This window comes from Amblyomma mixtum, chromosome 7, assembly GCF_055824585.1.
Source record: "Amblyomma mixtum isolate Tamu chromosome 7, ASM5582458v1, whole genome shotgun sequence".
In the NCBI taxonomy this organism is placed as follows: Eukaryota; Metazoa; Arthropoda; class Arachnida; order Ixodida; family Ixodidae; genus Amblyomma; species Amblyomma mixtum.
In genome coordinates this window covers 45,403,957-45,419,277 of record NC_143018.1, presented here as the reverse complement: position 1 = coordinate 45,419,277, position 15,321 = coordinate 45,403,957, and the positions used below count along the sequence as shown (strand labels likewise).

The window sequence follows — 15,321 nt, the reverse complement described above, 5'->3', positions numbered from 1 at the left end:
CAGCGTCTTCCGTCCACAATCCCCGGCGAACGCTTCATAACCACCGGACCGAGACCATAGCACCACCAGTTTCCACTTCCTACCCCCGTTCCCCCCTTCTTCCGCCAGCTCCCTCGGTCCTCCCGGCCGTATCTCGTGCGTCCCTGCGCTCCCTACCGCTCCCCAGCACGCACGCACACAGAGCAGGCCGAAACCCCGTCAGAGTCGTACTCGACGACAGCGGTGGCGGCGGCGCGGTTGAAATCCAAACCCTCCGCACTCCCTCTCTACCGTCCGGCTTTCCCTTCGCTGCCTTCATTTGACAGCGCTCCCGAATTCCTATCGACCCCTTTCACGTATCGCGCCCTTTCCAGAAGGCTCTCCCCATTTCCTTCCTCGGCTGCCTGCCCCTCCCCGATCCACGAGAAACGTCCTCATCTTCCCACTCGCGTCCTTTTCCCCGGCCACCTTTCCGCCCACTTTTCTTCCCTCAGGCATGTGCCGGTCCCACCTCTCCTTCTCTTTCTCGGTCTTCCTCCGAGCACTCCCTCACGCTTCCACACGGCCTCTGGTCGATCACGGGCAGCAACCCACCTTTTCCCCCCTATTGCATCCCCGCTGGCGCTCTTCCCTCCACCCAGTGGTCGCACGCGGCGTTATTTCGCGGACGAGCGTGCCTGCACTAATCCCTCCCTTCCCTCTCTATTCAGGAAGCCTCAGTGTCTCTCTCTCTTTTTCTTGCCGTTTCTATAGCCTTTTGCCCATTTCCCCTCCTCCCTATATCTTCCCAACCCGCCGACCTTTCGTGAAGTCGTGGGATGCCTCTTCCAAAGCGCCGCTGCAGCCGTCGGGCTCTGAACGAAGCGCCCGCCGGCGGCGGCTTCCCTTTTTTTTTGCTTTAGTTCCTTCTTCTTTTTTCCTGTTTTCCCGTTACCGTTTCCTCCGCGTCCTCCCTCCTCCAAGACGCCCACGCCAGCGTGGCGGGAAAACGGCCCTGCCTTGGCTCCCTTCTGCCCATAAACTTTGTCGCTTTCTTGCAGCCCCACACCATCTCTCTGGGAAAAGACGGCAGCAGGCAGGCGGGCAGACTGGACCCCGCTCGCTCTCCACATCTTAGTGCGCACCTCGTTTCCTGATTTGCGCCTTGGCGCCCTTCTTAATCATTCGGGGTTCGTTGCGAGCTATACGAGCCTGGGACGCAGGCACGCGGAACTGCGCGTTCTTAGACGAAGAACCTGGCAAGACCGAAAATTTCTGTTCCAGTAGACACGTTGGGAAATGGATGTGGTAAGACTGCCGTCTTCGTGCCATTCGCCACCTGCTCCTGACTTCAGGCATTTAGAGGGGAAAAAGATTGGAGAAGAACTGCTAAATTTTATGCCTGAATGCGGTACTTGTTGGAATTCCGCTGAAATTCATTCCAGAATGCATGTTTTGGATGGATGGGGGTGAGAGGAGAACAATTTGGTACAAATATGATGTTACAACTTCGTCCAAGAAATCCTTGTCCCGACCGCCTGGCAACAGCTGTCGGCCAAGGTCACCCGTTCTAACCAGAATGTTCTTCGTTGTGCCAAGTTCTATCTTGGATCAGAAAACGTCATGATTTTTCTGTCCCATTGTTACTCTTTCAACCAACGTCGGGGTTGTTTGTAGCAACTCGAAAATAAAATAACAAAATTATATGCTTAACTATGCTCAGCTACGGCCCATTCGATCTATGTGAACTACAGCTAGAAGTGCTGGAAACGCGTAGCCATAATTTTTTACGAGTTTATTGCTTTAGTCAATTTTGCATTAGGCATTTATTTTAGGTGCATGTTTGTGCTGACAATAGCACTAGCTAACAATGAGAATAATAGTACAGGTTAGGAATTTATGTCAAACCTGTCGAAAGCACAGGTCATAGTTGGAGAGGATCATCCCTGGTAGTGCAAATTAAGCTAGCCTTATTCGTTCCAACTGACCACAACTCTCCCCTGAGGATACATCATAGCATTTTAAAGTACTTCGTTGTAATACGTTGCAGTTCTGCTACGAAGTGAGTAGATCAACAGGTGTGATCATCGCTAGCTATCGAAGCTTACTATGGCTTAAAGATAACAACGAATAGTGTTAGTTTTTAGCGTAATTCTTCGAGGCGACAAACACTTTTCGCGTAAAACATTCTGCATGCACCAGATAGTGAAATGGCGGGTAAGTGTGTTGCTAAGGAATCTTCGCACTTTTGCTGCAAAATAAGCTGCGAAATGTATTCATCAAAATTTCTAGGCATCAACGTTCAGCGCCTTGGAACATGTGACCTGATAATTTGCAACGCCTATAACAGCATTTGGAATGTGGCCTCTGTGTAGCACTTTCAACAATGCTATTAGCAATTTTCCAGATAGAATGAGAAATCTTAGAAGCCTTCAAAATCAAGCAGTTAGGAACTGAATGCGTCAGTGACAGCTCTGTTAGGTTCACGGCAAAAGAGTACAGTTTCATGAATGGGACATAGGTTGCCACATGCAGTCTTCGGTCGCTTAATCAATTTTGTGTTTGTTGTATTTGTTAACGTTTGTGGTTGCTCCCGCGCATGTGCGCCCTGTTCTGATGTTGGCGGTCCACCAAGTAAAGATTTTGCAGTTCTGTTTCCAGCGTTGTCCTGTGTACTTTTCCTGCTTGTGAACGCGTCCTTTCCGCTGGTTTTCTACTTACCATGCACCAACTGGCCCAGCAAGCTACGCTTCTTCAATACTATTAGGCGCATAACTGATAATACCACAAGAAGCAAATATTTTTTTTTTTTCATTTTAGTGGTCTCATGTGTATGTTTAAGCACTCCAATTCCATAAACAAAACAGAAAAGTTTCTGATGTCATAACAGATTTCCAGTAATGTTTATGACCAAAAACTTGTAGTAACAACACAAATTTTGTGTAGTTACCACCGAAGAGTACTACAGAACTACAGGCTAGAGAAAAGTACTACAGAAATAACTACAAAACAACAGAAAAAGACTAAAACACCGGAAAAATGTGTCACGACATAACTGCATTAGATAATGTATTTTTGACACTGTTCTGTCGTTTTTTTTCGGCTGGGTGCTCTTCTGAATTGAGCACCAAACAGATTAGTTTTGCTATTTAAAAGAAAATGTGACGTTTTTGCCGCTGATGAGAGATACGGTCTTTTCTTTTTCGTCTAGTCAATAAGAACTCCAGCCATGATATTTGCCCTCCAGTTCATTACCATTCTTGCATTTTTCTGGCAAGATCAAAACGGTGTATAAATACAGGTGTAAATGAAATTAGGCATGCCAGAATAGAATATGTTGCTTTAGCTATTATTTTGCTTTACGGTAGCCCGACATGACTGGAGAACTGCACGGAATAATACAAAAGAATTTGCCGCTCTGTGCAACGGGGTCTGACTTGTTTTGCGCAAATGGCTGCAGACGTTATGACCCTTGTAATGTACATAGTCTGAAACTGCTCATACGCCAGTGTTATGACCTGGAGACGAGCGACAAACAGCAATGAAATCGACGCAACATTTTTTAGACAGTCTATAGCCTGACTGTCCATTGACTTTTGTCTATAAACTCTTTAGACTCTCTACAGACAAATCTTAGAGAACAGTCTATACGCAAAACAAAGGCTTAGACGATCTATAGATTTATGGCCGTACGCTTTTAGTAGACTTTTGTCTATAGACAGTCTATAGACTATGAATATAAAAACGAAATATCTGGTTGGTTTATGGGGTTTATCGTCCCAAAGCGACTCAGGCTATGAGAGACGCCGTAGTGAAGGGCTCCGGAAATTTCGACCACCCGAGGTTCCTTAACGTGCACTGACATCGCACAGTACACGGACCTCAAGAATTTCGCCTCGATAGATCTTCAACCGCCGCGGCCGGGATCGAACCCACGTCTTTCGGTTTGGTTTGGTTTATTTGGGTTTAACGTCCCAAAGCAACTGAGGCTATGAGGGACGCTGTAGTGAAGGGCTCCGGAAATTTCGACCACCTGGGGTTCTTTAACGTGCACTGACATCGCACAGCACACGGGCCTCAGAATTTCACCTTCATCGAAATTCAGCCGCCGCGGCCGGGATCTAACCCGCGTCTTTCGGGTCAGCAGCCGAGCGCCAAATCGCTTCTCGGCCTTTTGGCTAAGATCAAAGTGTAGAAATGTCTATAGGAAGGCAACAGAGTCTATAAGAAGTCTACAGACTGTCTATAGACCATTTTTATTAGGGATTTATAGCCTGGAGACGCTCAAGCAACAAGAATGAAATCGACAAAATCAGCACATACATCCGAGTACGCTTCCTCAGAAGCCGTTCGAAGCGCAGCTGTCGAATGGGCCAGCAAGAAATACGGGCTTCTTAATGTGTTGCAGCTTTTAACGGGAAACAAACCTGCAAACTATAATCCTAGATGTCGCCACTTGTATGACAGGCGCGTAGCCACCCCTGCGTCTTTAGGTTTAGGAGGCCCGCCTGCTCTCAGAAGACCAGACGGGCAACGTCCGAAGAACTCCACAACGCGGATCCGATCCCGAAGCGCCCGTGAGCTTAATGCGTGATCGCAAAATAATCCACACATCGGGAACCCTGTCCGTGGCAGCTCTCAAGGGGGCTGCGGTGGCTTCCGCACTCTTCATATGGACCAGAGCCGCCTCGGCGACCACTCAGATTATCGCTGTTGCTCAGCGTTAAAAAGGACCCTTTTAAGTAGGAAACAAAGACACAAAAATAGCGTCGTAGAGACTCGCACTGATCTCCACTTAGATGGAGATTAGCTGTGGCTCTGTATTGCCGGTAGTTTCTTTTACCTCGTGGGCTCGTTCTTGAAGTTTGGATTATTTTGATCCGAGTGTAATGATCATTGTTGCTTTCGCTTTCTGAATAGCGAGGTGTTGTACCTCAGTAACGCATGTTGCCGAGCTAGTTGGTTTAGCATCTTGAAAGTTGTAATGAAACCACCTTGGCGCAAATAATTTCACATAAGGAAAAAGAGACGAGGAGACAACGGACAGGCGCCTGTCCATTGTCTCCTCGTCTCTTTTATCTGTGTGAAATTATTTGCGCCAATGGGGTTTTATTCCAAGTTTCAAGATATTATAGTAGGCATACCTACTTGATCGTGGTAAGTTTGAGAAAAAGTCACTTTCTCATAGGAGCTAAGGCTTCAAAAGTATATGAACAAGGTCGTGAAAAAGTCATTAAATATACAATGCTGAACTCAAGGTGTGGCGGACATATATGTACAACCCCCGTCAAACGTATACATATAATAAATAAATAAATTCATCAACGTAATTTTTGATCACTTTCTTATTAATGTATATTTTTTTGCCGTGTTATCCCCACCCCTCATATAATGTCCCGAAAGTGCCTTTGAGGAATAATAAATAAATAAATAAATATACAGCCCAAGGTGCTTGGTTATGAGGCCTGCAGCATGTCTCGTTATGCATCCTCGGCGACCATAATCCATCTAAAGAGGAATGGCTTCGCGTCCTCTGTCCTCCCAACCTTTGGACTGCTAGATGTGGCAGAGAGCCCCGCTAAACAGCTTAGAAGCAAACCCCTTGGATTGCATACTTTTGACGGGGACGGTACATATTATAGAATGCTATATACTTTTTTCTAGATCATGCTTGCACTGTTGCGTGAGAACTTGCCAACTGTTTACATATTTGAAATACTGGTCGATCAGACATTTCGCACTGTTATTTTTTCAAACGCAGATAAAGGCAGGCACTGCACAGCAAGAAATATGCATGTGACTTTTGACCGTGTTACATGCTGTTCGGGCTGCGAACTTTAAGATGCGTGACGCGGACGTTTGCAGCTGCTTCCAGAACAATAACACCTGTTTCATTAATATTACAAATCAAGCTCTTAGCGTTGGAGTTTGTCATTCGTTGCCGATACCTAGCAAGCACTTTCTTCTTTAGGTGTAAAAGAACTTTCATGAAAAAGTTCCAAGAATCTGATGCAGAAGTGTGGTGATTGTTGGTTATAATACCCGACAAAAGACGACGAAGCAAATTTTTTGCTGAGTTTCTCGCTAAACATTTACTACCTTATTTTCCCAAAACTTATTGCGTCAGTTCGTTAATTAATCACTCGTCCTCTTTTCTTGAGCGCTCATACCGTCGTCCGCGCCAGCTTTTGGCGTTGTCTCCTAGTGGGTGCCGGAAAATTCAGACAATTTTTCTATGAGTAAAACTTCAATTACAATTTTATGCTAAATTCGGGAATGAATTTCTCGTCCCGTCTTAAAGGAAGCACCGCAGTACCCTAAAAAAATCGTTGGCGCAGTTGACACTCAAGTTTCCATGTGTGAGCGGTCTGTAAAAGTCATTACCACCACTTCTTAAAGGTGAACTGAAGAGGAATCTGAACTCGTCTTTTTGCCGCGGGAACTCAATCTTATCAGGTCATCTATTGAATACGCTTCTGTTATATGGAACCCCTCCCACGCGATTCTTACAAATGCTCTAGAAGCAGTACAAAATAAAGCCGTCAGATTCATACTGTCATCCTACTCACGTCATCAAAGCGTATCAGCAATGAAGCAAGCCATGAATCTTCAACCTCTTGCTACACGTAGAAAGTTCGCCTGGTTGTCATTATTTCACACCTTATACTATAGCAAACGCCATTCTCCCGAAATCATATCTTTCCTGCACCTAATTGTTCAGCTCGCCTGGATCATGCGCATAAGGTACGTCCGATTTTCGCTCGCACACTAAAATATCAGAAGTCACCGCTGGTTTTGTCAATAAATGAATGGAACTCATTGCCATCCAGCATTGTCGGCCATACTGAATTATCATCTTTTCAAACAGCTTTACTAACATTTTTGAACACGGAAAATGCATCATAGAGTGCTAGATGATTTACCGTGTCCGTGACTTTTTGGCGGGCCTTTTTTTTTTGCTGAACAGCTCCGGAGCCTCTTTTGTGTGCCATTGTATTTTTAGTTACTTATTTTGCCCTAATTATTGTTTGAACGTGTTGAATTTTGCGGTTTCAATGTGTTATACTGCAATTAACCAAATGTTACCCAAACTCTGCCTTCTGTATATTTACCATCATTTGTTATGAATTGATTTGTTATGTGTGCTTTCTTTTAATCATTCCCCCCCTATGTAATGCCCTCTTCTGGGTCTTTAGGGTAAATAAATAAATAAATAAATACACGTTCTGAGCATTCTTAGAAACCTCAATTTATTGACCTGTGTGGCCGATTTCCCTAATTAAATCGAATTAATGTCCGGCTCCCGCCTTTATTTTTAATTTTCCCTCGTACGGTGGGCGGAGTCGACCAACGCGCGGAGTGCCTTTCACCCAGTCCCGTCGCGGCTTGCCGCTCTGCCAACGGCGGAGTAATACGTAGTAATCCGCAGAAGCAAATAGTGCGCGCGTATTTTTATTTCTGCGGGCTTATTTTGCGGCTATATTATCTGCGAATGAAACTATTTATTCACGGAAACCTAAAAAACAACATAAAGCGAAAGGAAAGCATCCACGGAGCTGGCTGAAAGGCACATCACGCGTTGGTCGACTCCGCCCACCGTACGAGGGAGAATTCAAAAATAAAGGCGGGAGCCGGACGTTAATTCGATTTAATTAGAAAAATCGGCCACACAGGGCAATAAGTCGAGGTTTCTAAGAACGCTCGGAACGTGTAGATCGAGTTCCCGCGGCAAAAAGGCGAGTTCAGATTCCCCTTCAGTGCACCTTTAACAGAAATAAAAGGACAGCTTACACGCGGTGTAGTGCAGCTAAAAGCTTTTAAAAAAACACGATGCAGATTGTTGATTCTTATCCTTCGAGAAAACAACTGGAGGGGTAATTCAGTTCCTCCTTAAGGGTATCCCGCGATAGTGCTAGTAAGGTTAATAATACCCATATATGTGGAACTTGTCATTGTCTACCTTATATTAATAGCTGCTGGGGAGCCCTCATACGGCTCCTGGCGCAGTGGTGCAGCGATTAAGCGATGCGCCACTGCCCTGCGATGGCAGGTGCTCCCAGCGGTGGGGCTTGTGCGACCCAAGTTGCTTGTCCCCAGCAACCTCTCGCAACCAGTGTCATTATTTAAATGCCATCTACCAGGGTGGTCAGTCTGCTCACATTCCAGTGGGCAGGCTGTGATGACGTCACAAGGTTACTTGACCTAGGTGGCCCATCTGCCAACTATGCCCCCACCTAGGTTGCTTCTCTGCAAATATTTTCCGTGGATTTTTCGCTCACTTCCAACGACGCCTACCCCGACGCCCGGTTTTCTGCGGCACGGGCTCCCTAAAGCTACTCCGTTTAAATAAGTGATATTGCGCTACCAGAGGCTCGATGCTGCCACCACTCTCCCATTATCGGGCAGTCCTAAAACGCTTGGCTAATTTAGAACTACCCTTTCTTAGTCAACGTAGTTAGCGAGGTCAGCACAGCGCCTGGCGGAGTAAGGGTCACGGTTCCGGATTCCATTCCAAACTAAGGAGAATTGCCCTTCAACTAATAAGGTTTCAGAAAAGATCCGCAACGTTTTTTTTTCGCCCGCCACGTCACAGCACTATGTGTTGCGTATGAGAGAAGACGACTCCACCTCTGGGAAGCTCTTCAAAGCGGTTAATCTATCAACCGAATCTTGAAGAGCCCCGCCGCGGTGGTTCAGTGGTTACGGCGCTCGGCTGCTGACCCGGAAGACGCGGGTTCGATCCCGGCCGCGGCGGCTGAATTTCGATGAAGGCGAAATTCTGGAGGCCCGTGTGCTGTGCGATGTCACATCAGGTTAAAGAACCCCAGGTGGTCGAAATTTCCGGAGCCCTCCACTACGGCGTCTCTCATAGCCTCAGTCGCTTTGGGACGTTAAACCCCAATAAACCAAACCAAACCGAATCTCGAAGAGATGTCACAAAGCTCTTGCCCTGTCTCCTCAGACCACCTGAGTATAGGATGCAAGCAGCATTCGTAGGGGTCGGGTCGTCGTGTGGCCCCGTACCCGATGCATTGCACAGCGCCTCTCAAGCGCCATCGTCATCGCAGCGAGGCCGCCAAATTGCGCGGCCACACCGGTGCGGAGTGCCTGCTGGGCTGACAGCTGCTGACAGCTTCGCAGCAAGCGGCTTCTGCGCCGCTCCGACGTTCGGCGGACAGCGGAGCGCGCATCGGCTTTGGAGGCAACCTGCCCGGCGGCGAGAGACCGTGTTTGCCGAGCGCAAACATGGCTCGCTCGCGAACGCCTCTTGTTCTCTCTCTCGCTCTCTGCACCTCTCTCCCTACCGGTAGGAGAACATACAGTGCTGCTACGCAAGACCGGCAGGCTATAGCCCGGTCTGCGGTTGCGTCGTGGCCTGCAGTGGCGGCTAACTTGTGGCCTGTCGCCGTGTGCGAAGCCGGGAACTTACTACGTGGGCACGGACCGTTTTTCACGGCCGGCTTCTTTATCTGATTTTTGTGTTCCCCTCAGAGTTGAGATTTCGCGCCACTGTCTCCGGGCTAGCACTGCAGCGCCGGTTGGAAAAGATCAATGGGCTGCGTTGCGCTATGCGGTGAGATCGGGGTTTTAAAAGCGCTCAAAATTTTATAAATTTAGTTGTTTTTACGGGTGTGTTTCGATTGCTCCGAAGTATACCCCCTCCTTATGGAAACAGAATTGATTTCAAGGGAAATTGAACGTAGCAGGAGGCTGCAAGAAGACAAGTGGGTGGATGAAATTAAGAAATTTTCTGGATTAATGCGGCCACAGCTAGCACAAGTTAATTAGTTAATTGGGTTCACTGGTGAGATATCGTCATCACCATCTGCCTGTCTGCGTCCACTGCAGGGCAAATGTGTCTCCTACGTCTCTCGTTAACCCGGTTCTTTGCCAGCTGCGGCCAACGTATCTTTACAAACTTCTTAACCTCATCCGCCAACCTAACTTTCTGCCACCCCCTGCTACGCTTGCCTTCTCTTGGAATTCACTCCATTACTCTTAAAGATCAGCGGTTATCTTGCCTTCGCATTACATGCCCTACCCAAGCTCATATCTTCCTCTTGATTTCGACTAGGATGATGTCATTAACCCACGTTTCTTCCCTCACCCACTATGCGCCCTTCCTGTCACTTAACGTTACACCTATCATTTTTCACTCCATAGCTCGCTGCATTGTCGTTAACTTGAGCAGATCCCTCTCCGTTAGCCTCCATGTTTCGGCTCCATAGATCGGTACCGGTAAGATACAGCTGTTGTATACTTTTCTCTTGAGGGATATTCGCAAACTGCCATTCATGGTCTGACAGAACCTACCATATGCGCTCCACCCCATTCTTATTCTTCTAGCTATACCCCTTTCATGATCCGGATGAGTGGTCACTACCTGCCCTAAGTAGACGTATTCGCTTATCACTTCCAGCACCTGGCTACCAATCGTGAACTGCTGTTCCCTTGCGAAACTGTTCAACATTAATTGCATTTTATGAATGTTAATTTTAAGACCCACCGTTCTGCTCTGCCTGAGTAACTCATTGATCATGCTTTAATGTTCATCTCCTGACTGACTTAGCAAGGCATTGTCATCAGGGAATCGCAAAATAATTAGGTAGCCTCCATCAACTCTTATCCCCAACTCAGTTGCTCGCAATTCATGCCTCGGAACACTTTACGGTAAACAAGTCTTTATCCTTGAGTGGGCGTAGTCAGGCTGATGATGATTATGACAGCCGATATGGCTTTAAACTTGTGTTAGCGAAGTAAAATTTACTGGTGCATCCGGAAACAGATGCTCACAGCTGAAAGGCGAGTAGTATCAGTGCTTAATGCACTGATACCCGAAATACCCCACCGTAATCACGTTAGCTATCGTCACCATCGATCAGGTCACACACGCTGAAGGCTAAAAACCTCCCGCATTGATCTTCCTTGCGCTGAAGATCCTTGAACAATCCTTGCTCTGCACCAGCCGCAATCATTTTGTCCCAACAAGTTAGGTAATTTCCTCTCCTCAAATGAATGTATGCGGCTGCGTTTCCATTTCACGTACCTTGGAATCAGCCCTGTTACCTTGAGATATTTGTACAGACCTCACAGTAACAGAAAACCACTGCTATATTTTTCTATATTCTTGTGTTCGTGGTCGTCAATACAGCGTACATTCTGTCCCACATGCATCTTGCCACGGGTCAGCTGGAAAAATATAAGATGCAATTTTCGCCCTCAGCATGTGCTGTTTGGTATTTTAGACCTATCGTCCAGTGTACCGTCTTTGTCAAAAGTAACCAGGCTGCATGGTTTGCTTCTAGCTCATGCAGTGGAGCCCTTGTGACTTTCCTAAAGATCGAAAGGTGTTGGAAGGTAAGAAGACTCCCAGTCCTTACCTTTAACGACTATTTCAGCTTGAAGGAAGCTGTAAGGGCTCTACTGTACGAGCTAGAAGCAAACCATGCAGCCTGGTTACTTTTGACAAATACTGTACGTGTCTAATTTGTTGCGCTTCCGAAATGTCCTCAGTCTCACTAGGGAGCGAAGAATGCACTAAACGATCTGGCAATGTCCTATAAAGCTACATTACGACGCCACTAAAACTGAAGCGGTCGCGAAGCAATAACCAATTCTTTTGTTAAAGCTTCTGTCTCCGTAAATAAAAGTTATCAGGCAAGCTGGCAAATATTGTGCTTTATTTCTGCGTTTTTCCTTGTTTTATTTGTTTTCTTACTTCCTCTTAGTCCTTTTGGTGCAAAAATAATGAAGCACCAATTTTCAGTCAGCTAGAAACGTCTCCACTGCATTTGCGTTAACAGTAAATTCCCATTTTTGAGGACTTTAGAGAAAGCCGGGGCACTAAAATCGAGTTTCACCTTGTCACAATAAGCTAAACTCGGATATCAAATTCGACGCCTCTTCAAGATAACTGCAGATTCATACCAGGGGTCTTTCGAGAGCATGGCTGCTGTGGCATAATATATAAGTTTGAGGTGCAGCTCGACAGAGGGCGCAACGTACTTTAAAAACAGTTTTCACTCATTTGTTCCTCTTCAACGTTTGTGTTGTCGCCCCAGTTTGCGATAAAATAAAGTAGGAAAATGGACAGTGTTCTAAAAAGCACATGTGGCTTCTACAAAGGGAATCCAACACGTGACAACGTAGCCCAAGTATATGGGTTTGTTGGAGTGCAGCCGAGCACAAAGTGCATTATGAAGGGCTTAAATCGAAGTTCTAACACTTAGCAGGTCGAAAATCATGGTATCAGACATGCAAACAGCTCTGGGCTGTTAAAACAGAAGCTTGCCTTTTCTTCGCACAACTTCAAATCCCACTGATATCGTGCTGTCAGGATGGCCGAGCGGTCCAAGGCGCTGCGTTCAGGTCGCAGTGCGGTCTTCCGGGCGTGGGTTCGAATCCCACTTCTGACAATAACTTTTTATTTCAGTTTTTTTATGTTCTAATGTTTTTGAATTTTTCAATTTTTCCTCAATTTCAATCCGCCTTTGCAGAAAGAATGTACTCGTCAGAAATCAGCAAGTTCCTGATTCGCGGAGAGTGTCGACATGGGAAATTATTTTGTCGAGCAGTTAACGGCTTTAATTACAAGAACATCCCTTTATTGCCGTGATGCAGTTAACGTCCAGATTCGTACACCTCTGTTTCGAACACAGCCATAGTTTTCTGTGCGAGCACCAAAAATTCCTGGGCGAGGTAGGATTGGAAGAAGATAAAGAGCTGGAAGACAATGTCGTAGACGAAGACAGTTCCCACTCTAATAAGTATATACGTGTTTGCCAATGCAGAAATGCATATAACGTATGCATTCGTGAAGCTTAGATGCTAGCACCTAGTCGCGCTTGGAGTTATTAGGAGGCGGTAGTGATGAACACAGGTAAAGCGTGGTTGTTCTCTCACTCGGTCGTACTCAGTGCTAAAAATTGGTTACCAGGAGAGGAAAGCAGGATGGTAATGCTGCAGTAGTGTCACCCAACGTTCTCGGGCATGACTGCACACTTTTTTATCTGTTTAGCACATTCGGCAAAGGTTCCGCTAGATTATTACCGTACCGACACTCTCCCTTCTGGTCTCTGAATGCAACCTAATTTCCCTTACTCATTGTGAGCGAACACAGAACGGGCCACACCTCTTGGCATATATAAAATATGCGACGGTTCATCACTGTTTTACGCATCTCTGATATTGAGACATTAATGTACATGCCACTTCCCACAATGGGAAGAAATTTGCAGTCAGTAAAAACACGGCAGTGTTTCACCCATGCGCTGAAGGTTTAACCTTTTGTGAAGTAAAATAAAAATAATTGCCAGCATAGCGCTGTGTCACGTGGCCGCATTGGGCTAATCACAAGTATGAAAGGGAGAAAAGTAACGCAGGGAATAAGGATCGAGAGCATAAAATGGAGATTAAGTGTCAGAAAAAAAAGAGGACGGCGGTGGCAACATGAAAGAATGGCGCTACGATCGCAACATAAACACTCTTTATAATCGGCCACCGTGATAATGTCGCCGCCGATAACGACATTGCCGAAAGTGTCCAGGGCAGCGCGGGGTTTGTTCCTTAGCCATGCAGAGGTGAACTTGTGTTCTAAATCTGAGTAAAATAAGGAGAACTTTCGTCCTCACCTTTAGAGACCTTTTTTTTTTCTTTTCTTGGCCGTCAGGGGTGCTGTATAAGGGATCTAGTGTACACACGGCTGAGAAGCAAATCTCATTGCCTGGTTACATTTGACAAAGGCGGTACATTGGACTCAGCGTGAGCCTGCAGGATTCTTAGCCTAGTATATGCATCAGGCTGAATAACTAAAATACAGAGCATGAAAGTGTAGTTATCATCGCATTTACGCCAAAATTCCGGGTATGTGATCAACTAGTGCCTCTTTCGACAGGCGCAGCAAATGATTTCGAAGGCTAAGCTTTTCTCGTGAAATTCAAAAGTAAAGAGAATTGATTTTCTTTCCGCGAAGGGAGTGGTTGGATACGCTGTAAACTTAACCTCAACATCGAAGTGAAAAGGACATGCTCCTCTAATGTCGCTGCGCCAAAGAACTTTTCAAACTTACGTGGAACGACTAATGTCTCTCGTATTTTGTTCGCAGCATGCTAGGATTAAAATCACTAACCTCAAAGCTAGAAAAGCTTTAACAGTGTTTGTCCAATCATATGTACATTAGAGAATCTCGTAGACTTACTCGATACCATCGCTAAGCAGCGCCACACAGCGCTAGTAGGCAGGTTACAAAAATGACTAAAAGGAAGAAAGCAAAGCTTAAGTCAGCGAGATTTTCCCCATCGCAACAACGCTGCTACTTTTTGGTCCAAAGCTGGAGGCCTTTATCGCCTTCATAACTGCGGGCTCCTATGTGAACACGCCATATGGGGCGATGTTGGAGGAAGGTTTGAATCGCGATGGCAGGCATTCCTTTAGAACGACTGAAACACCCACACAACTGTCTACCCACGCATGTTCGTACGCACGTGTTCGTGAATCCTGGTGCCGATGCATTCTAACTTCGTCTCGAAGTACATGACCAGAAGGAAACTAAACGGGTTTGCTGTCGCCTGGTGGATCGATTGCATTCAAATAATCAGCGCGACGTAGTGGTTGCCGAGGCTGTCTGCGCTTAGCCGCCTTTTAATGCGATATACTTAAGTAGCCCGCGTAGCGAAAGTCCCCCCAGAAGTAACCTAGTTGGGCCATTATAAGTGGCCCACCGTGACACGTGGGAGTTAAACTAATGATCGGTCGCGAACGGTCACTCGGGAAGAGCAACCTGGGTCGCACAAGCCTCACTAGGTGGCAGCACCTGCCATCGCAGGGCAGTTTCGCATCGCTCAACCGCCGCATCACTTTGCCAGGAGTGGTATCACCAGTTCCGCATATATGGGCTGTAACCTATTAATGCTATCGCGTCATACCCTTAAGGAGGAGCTTAAGGGTATCCTCCATTTTTTTTTCGGCAGCAGTAGTTAATAAAAATCGACCGATTATTATAGCTATATGGCCAAGAGCAACGATTTTAACAAAATCTGAACGAAAGCTTCTATTTTATGCTGGTGCCACCGTGTGCTGCATGTTGCCAAGCATCAAAAGTTACCGGGGGAATTTTGAATGTTTGGTACACCCCACTGATTTTTTATGGCCGCGAAAATTGTTTGGTGCGAGAGCAGGAAGCATCTGATATAATACTGCTATTCAATCACGTGGTGTTCGCAACTGGTCGCCGAAAGATGGCGCCAGTGTGTGATGTCCAGGATAGCTGGGCATGTCTTCAAAAAATGCGGTCTGCAACAAAGCCTGACCTCAACCTCGATTGCTGAACAGAATAGAAAGGCGAAGGATAATAAGTGCGTGCGG

The 15,321-nt window shown here is 46.3% G+C and overlaps 1 non-coding gene across 1 annotated transcript; it reads left to right on the top strand.

Moving 5' to 3' along the window:
• Positions 1–12,290: 12,290 nt before the first annotated feature.
• TRNAL-CAG (transfer RNA leucine (anticodon CAG)) lies at positions 12,291–12,374 on the top strand. Its single transcript has one exon. It is a non-coding gene; the product is annotated as a tRNA-Leu (tRNA).
• The last annotated feature ends 2,947 nt before the right edge of the window (positions 12,375–15,321 follow it).